This window comes from Helianthus annuus, chromosome 8, assembly GCF_002127325.2.
Source record: "Helianthus annuus cultivar XRQ/B chromosome 8, HanXRQr2.0-SUNRISE, whole genome shotgun sequence".
Taxonomy (NCBI): domain Eukaryota; kingdom Viridiplantae; phylum Streptophyta; class Magnoliopsida; order Asterales; family Asteraceae; genus Helianthus; species Helianthus annuus.
In genome coordinates, this window is record NC_035440.2 from 108,826,833 (window position 1) to 108,832,832 (window position 6,000).

Here is a 6,000-nt window from a genome sequence, read left to right on the forward strand (position 1 = left end):
GTGGTGGCGCAGTGGCCGCTCCCTCCACGCGACATCCACGACTCAAACCTAACGACCCCACCTTACACCCTAAACCACCATCGCATCTTCCACCTGTTGTACATCAGATTTATTGTGTGGGTTGTTGGTCGGTAAAGAAAGGGAGATAGAGAGGGTGTTACTGCTACTTTGATTCATGTTTGTAAAGAGAGTTTGATGAATTTGTATCTTGATTTGAATTTGAGAATATGGGAGAATACGGTGGTGCCGGAATGCCATGGGTTTCTTTATGACCGCTGTTGTAGCTCACCATGGTCGCCGGAAAAACGGCTCTTGCCGGATCTTGACAGTTGTGGTGTGGGGGTGGTGTGATGGCGGTGCTTGTGTGAGGGTGGTGATGCAAGAGAGAGGGGCGGCGTTGATGGTTGTGGAGGCGCTGTAGTGTAGATGAGGTAGTGGTGGTGGTGATGGAAGGAGGCGGCGGTGGTGGTGGAAGAAGGTTGTGGTGGTGGTAAGAGAGATGAAAGAGAGTGACAGAAAGAGTGTTCATATATGAGTGTGTACATATAATATTTTAGTTTTTCTTAAGTTGTTTTCTTAATTAAGAGGGTAAAAAAACAATTATACCCACATGTGTCTGGCACATGATCAAATTTAACTGAAAAAACTAACTGGGTTAGGCCCAAAGGGTAAAACGTGCTTGATTTTTAAACATAAAGCACAAAACTCGTCAATTTTAAACATAAAGGATAATTCTTGCAAAGTGGTATAAAGATAAAGGACAATTCTTGCAATTCACTCTGTGTTAAATATTAATAACTAGTAATTTCACCCGTCGCGCGTTTCGGCGTCAAAAGTCAAAACGTACAATAACTCGAATTTTTACCGTCGAGTTAACACGTATTTATTTGACCCGGCTCATTTTCAAACAAAATTTACGCCCAAACGTAGAAAACATACATAAATAAAGCGTGAAAACTTATTATATCTACCTTAACTCATTTCCGAAAATATTAAGTAGAAACGTAAACTTATTACACTTTTTTGTAAAAGCGTGAAATTATTACATAAATTAGTTGGATGATTATTTCTATATTTTTTAAATTTTCGTATGCTAAGAATGTATTATTTTTGTGTAATAATATAGTATGTAAATTTTATGCAAGATATATCACAAAATGATTCAAACATGCATTGTTTGGTTAACAGTTAAAATAAAATGAAAAGCATGGTTGTGCAGAGAAGAAACCAAAAACTAAAAAACTATTGTGGTTAAAACAGAAAATTTAAAAGGTAGACTGGTGCAAATGGATGTTATTGATTGATATATATATATATATATATATATATATATTTATTATTTGTTATTTTATGAAAGTGATATTAAATAATGTGTTAACAGAACAAAATCTATTAACTCATGACTTTGGTTTCGAATTCAGTCAATGCTAATAACTTAACAAAATTGAACCATCTATGCCTCTATTCGAAATAATGTCGTCTTCAACTCCAAACGAATGTTGGTTGATATGGGATGAGCTTCGTGCAATGGGTTTTCTTTGGATAAAGAATCGGTCTAAGCTTGCTTCCTTGGATTGAGAGCAATGGTGTAGATTTGATTAATGTAATTAATATGTATTAGTAGGGTTCGGGCCGTGTTGTAGTTTAGTTCTTGTGTTGTGTTTTTTATTTAATAAATATTTTAGTCTTTTAAAAAATAATATTCTTATTTTTAAATTCCGGTTATGGTTCAATGGTGTAGATTTGAATAATATAATTAGTATGTATATGGATCATGTTTATCTGAGATCAAGAGATGGATTTTAACAGAGGTAATCAAGAAGGTAGTTCATCATGCTCGGATATGTAAGCAATCAGAGGTTGTTGTTGATTTCAATATGTCATGAACGCTTGTGGTTGCAACCAAGGTCTAAAGGATGGTTATCAATATGCCCTAAAAACCAAGATTCATATGGATCAAGTTTGTCTAGGATAAAGAGATTGATTTTGACAAAGGGAATCAAGAAGGTGGTTCGTCATGCTTGGGTGTGTACACAATCGGAGGTTGTTGTTGCTGATGTCATGAACGCCTGTGGCTTCAACCAAGGTCTAAAGGTTGGTTATCATTATGCCCTAAAAACCAAGATACATATGGATCAGGTTTATCTGAGATCAAGAGATGTGTTTTAACCGAATCAAGAAGGTAGTTCATCATGTTCGGTTGTGTAAGCAATCACATGTCGTTGTTGTTGTTGTTGTTGTTGTCAATGGTGTTATGATGTAACACTGATGTGTGCAAAATGCAACATATAAATTACATCAAATGTGGCATAAAACTAACCCTTTTTAGTACTAATGTTGGAAAAAGTATGTTTTTGTCTTCCTTTTGTATTTTCAGGATTAAATGAGCTCAAATGAACAAAAGAAGCAAAAAGGCAGCTAAATCTAACATAAATACAAGAAAAGGAATAAACGTGGCATGTCCGACACCCGATAGCATCTTCCCAAGCAAAAACAAGAGAACAGAAGGCTGGACACGCCCCGTGCTCAGTAAGCACGAGGGCGTGCCCAAGTGTCTGCAGAAAAGACAAAGCTGTCGAAGCTTCTATCACCCACCACGGGGGCGTGCCTAGCGGACACGGGGCCGTGGTCAACTCTAAGATTCCCATAATCTGAGGAAATCTTGATATTACAGATACGCTTCTGCACACGGGGTCGTGCCCAGCGGACATGGGGGCGTGGTTAACTAATGCAGACAAACTGCAATTAATGAAGAAAGAGAAGATGGGTGGACACGGGGCCGTGCCCAATGGACACGGTGCCGTGCCCGAGCTTCTGTTCAGGCTATAAATAGGGGTGCTTGGCTCATTTGCAAACCATCCCTTGGCACACCACCTCTCTCACACTTCACCCACCCACAACCACCATCACAACACCATCATCCACCATCCATCATAGAGTGTGTGAGTAGTCTCGGGATCCAAGATTGATCGTAAGAGTTCTTGACAATCAAAGGCCATGTTTGCCTAAGTCTCTTACATCACTTGGTGAAGACAAGTGTCTAGTGTAATACTTTTTATTTTTAATCTTTTCGCACTTTTTATTTGGTTATGTATTAATGACTTTAATAACTAGTTTTTTATGTTGAAGGTGAATCTTCCTTATCATTTGTCTGTGGTGTCTTAGCATTATTTTACTATCTATATAAAATAAAAGATTTTCACCATTCATATCTTCACGGTCTATATGGAGATATGTTGGCTACCTGGTCGGGGGTTAAGGGAATGGTTTGGTAAGAGTCTTGCCTTGTTCAGTGTATAGATCCTGCAAGGACCTGGGTCAAATTTAGTAGGACCTCCTTCAACACCCACTGGTATTGGATGGCGGGGGTCCAAACTCTTTGATCCTCTCATATGTAAGCTACTATTAAAACTTTAACCCGGCTACTTAGGACTGTATCCCTGCTGACTCAGACTACTTAGTCGAGGGTAACGTCACCTTCAAAAGAGGGGCCTACCACATTACGCATTAATAACTTAATTAATTATCTTTCAATAATCCAACCCTTTAGGATTGTATCCTTGTTGACTCAAACTACTGGGTTGAGGGTAACGTCACCTTCAAAAGAGGGGCCTACTACAATAACTAAGATAATCTCTTAAAAAGTGTAAGAGTGCAGAAATAATCAAAGGTTACACTAAACACGAGTCGGATCCAAGTGATTTATCTTGTCTATCTGTTTTTATTTTTATTTTATTTTTCAGCATTTTAGTTAGTTTTATTTTTCTAGTTTAAAAACCTTTTTCTAACTTTTCATTTGATTAGACATTGAGGATAAACCGGTATTAAAAGCTCTTGTGTCCTTGGACGACCTCTGTATCTTACCAACACTATACTACGCTCACGATGGGTGCACTTGCCCATTTGTGTGTTTAGTGTTAGTAAATATCGTGTTTTATAAATTTAAAACTTGGCTAAAAAGTGATAAAGGGCTTAAAATATACATTAAAAACTATACGACACTTCACATGCATCAAACACCCCGAAAATTTCGTCCAATTATGTGACGACACGTATCAAATTCTCCAACTAATCTCATCTACGTGGAGGGAGAAACCTCCAACTAATCCCAATTATGCGGAAGAAGGAAGGACCTAATCTGAACGTTCATTAAAACAGTTTTTGGATCTCCGACTAATCCTGAATCTGGGAAGGAGAGAAAGATTTTATTGTGCGTTAACTAAAACGCGTCCCGAATCTCTGACTAATCCCAACTACGAGGAAGGAGAGGGACTAAAGTGCCAAAAGGCCAAAGATGTAAAGTCCAAGGACTGGATACGTAAAATTCTCAAAATTCTGATTCTGAAGGTCTCATACGGACCGCAAAGCCTTACCGCTTACGGTCTGTAAGCTTTTTGAAAATCCAACGCGCTTAAGGTCCTTACGGACCGTAAGTGTGACACCTGTGTCATTTCAATCATTAAACAAATACCAAACCAATGAAAATATTGTATTTCATACTTGGAATTTGTAAAAATATGTGTATCATTTGCACATATCAACTCTTATTCGATATCAAGCTTTAAATCGCTTTCTGGAGGGTTATAAGCGCTCTGATGCGTAAATATAACCAGTTTAATGCAACAAACACTCCGGAATAGTGAAATAGGCTTAACATACCTTAAATAACCTTTACATAACTTAGAAACAAGTTTTGGAGGGTTTGGTATGTTGAAATCAAGTTTATTCGATCGCAGGGACTAATTGTGTCAAACTGCGAAACTATACCGATTTATATAGTAACGAACCTTCCGGAACTTGATCATAAGTTAAATATGCCCTAAATATCATTTACATAGCTTATAAATAGGCTTTGAGGTGTTCGGTGTGCTAAAATAAACTTTATGCTCATTCAGGGACTAAAAGCGTCAAAAAGTGCATAAGTTTGCATTTTCGCGCATAACTTACGTTCTGAATACTTCCGGACATCCAAAAATTTATGTAAGCATTAAAATATTATGTTTTAGTGTTTGGCATGAGAAAAATCCATTCGTCGCGCAATTTGGATCGTCTTTCGCGCTTATGCGCATTCCGTCGTAATTAAGCGAACATCGCGATCGTACGACCAAACGAACCGACATCCGGTATATTTTTGAGCATGTTTCATGTCCACAATGTTTAGGCATCATTTTAGGGCCTTAAAGTTGACTTAACAAGCCTTAAACATGTCGGAAATGGCCTTAATACACAACGGGCACTGAAATGGAAACTTTGGAAACTGTTGCTGATCAGAAGGACCTTAGCGTGACACCTAGCCCACTTGGCGTCACGCAAGGCCCCTCCAGATGCAGAAACTTGTTTTTATAGCTGTTAACAGCTGTTATACACTTCAAAACCCATTACAAATGGTATTTTCAATCAGGGGATTGAATCTATGGGCTCAAATGGTTTTTTAAAACAATGGGCCCATGTGGACGGCCTAGATCGAAGCACGTTTTTCGATGAACGATCCTAACGGTTGTGCCATGCCTATAAATACCCCACCCAACTTCATTCAAAACCCACTTGATTCTGAGATTTTCTCTAAGTTGGAGTGATTAACACTTCATACCTGAGAAATACTCGGAAATCAATCTTGCGGGGACCTTCCGCGTTTTCCATTCGTTTTAGCGTCACATTGACCAGTTTATGGTCAACGCGAAGTTCGTTTGAACTTCATAACGTGAGCGTAATCACGATGGTTATAGTCCCTAGTGACTATACCTACTGATTACCACGTTATCTAGGCTCAGTAACGAGTCGTAGTTTCGGCCAAAATACGTTTTCTTGCGTATTTTGTAACCAAACTACTCTAGGGTATTAAAACCGTTTGTTTTGATACCAAACCTGTTTTCTAACTTAACTAAACATGTTTTAGCATGTTTATCTCGTCACTTTTTAGTTTAGTGCTTGTGTAGAGTCGTAAGTCAAGCGGACTAAACACCCGTTTAGACTTTCGAACACGACCCGTTTGGTCGATCA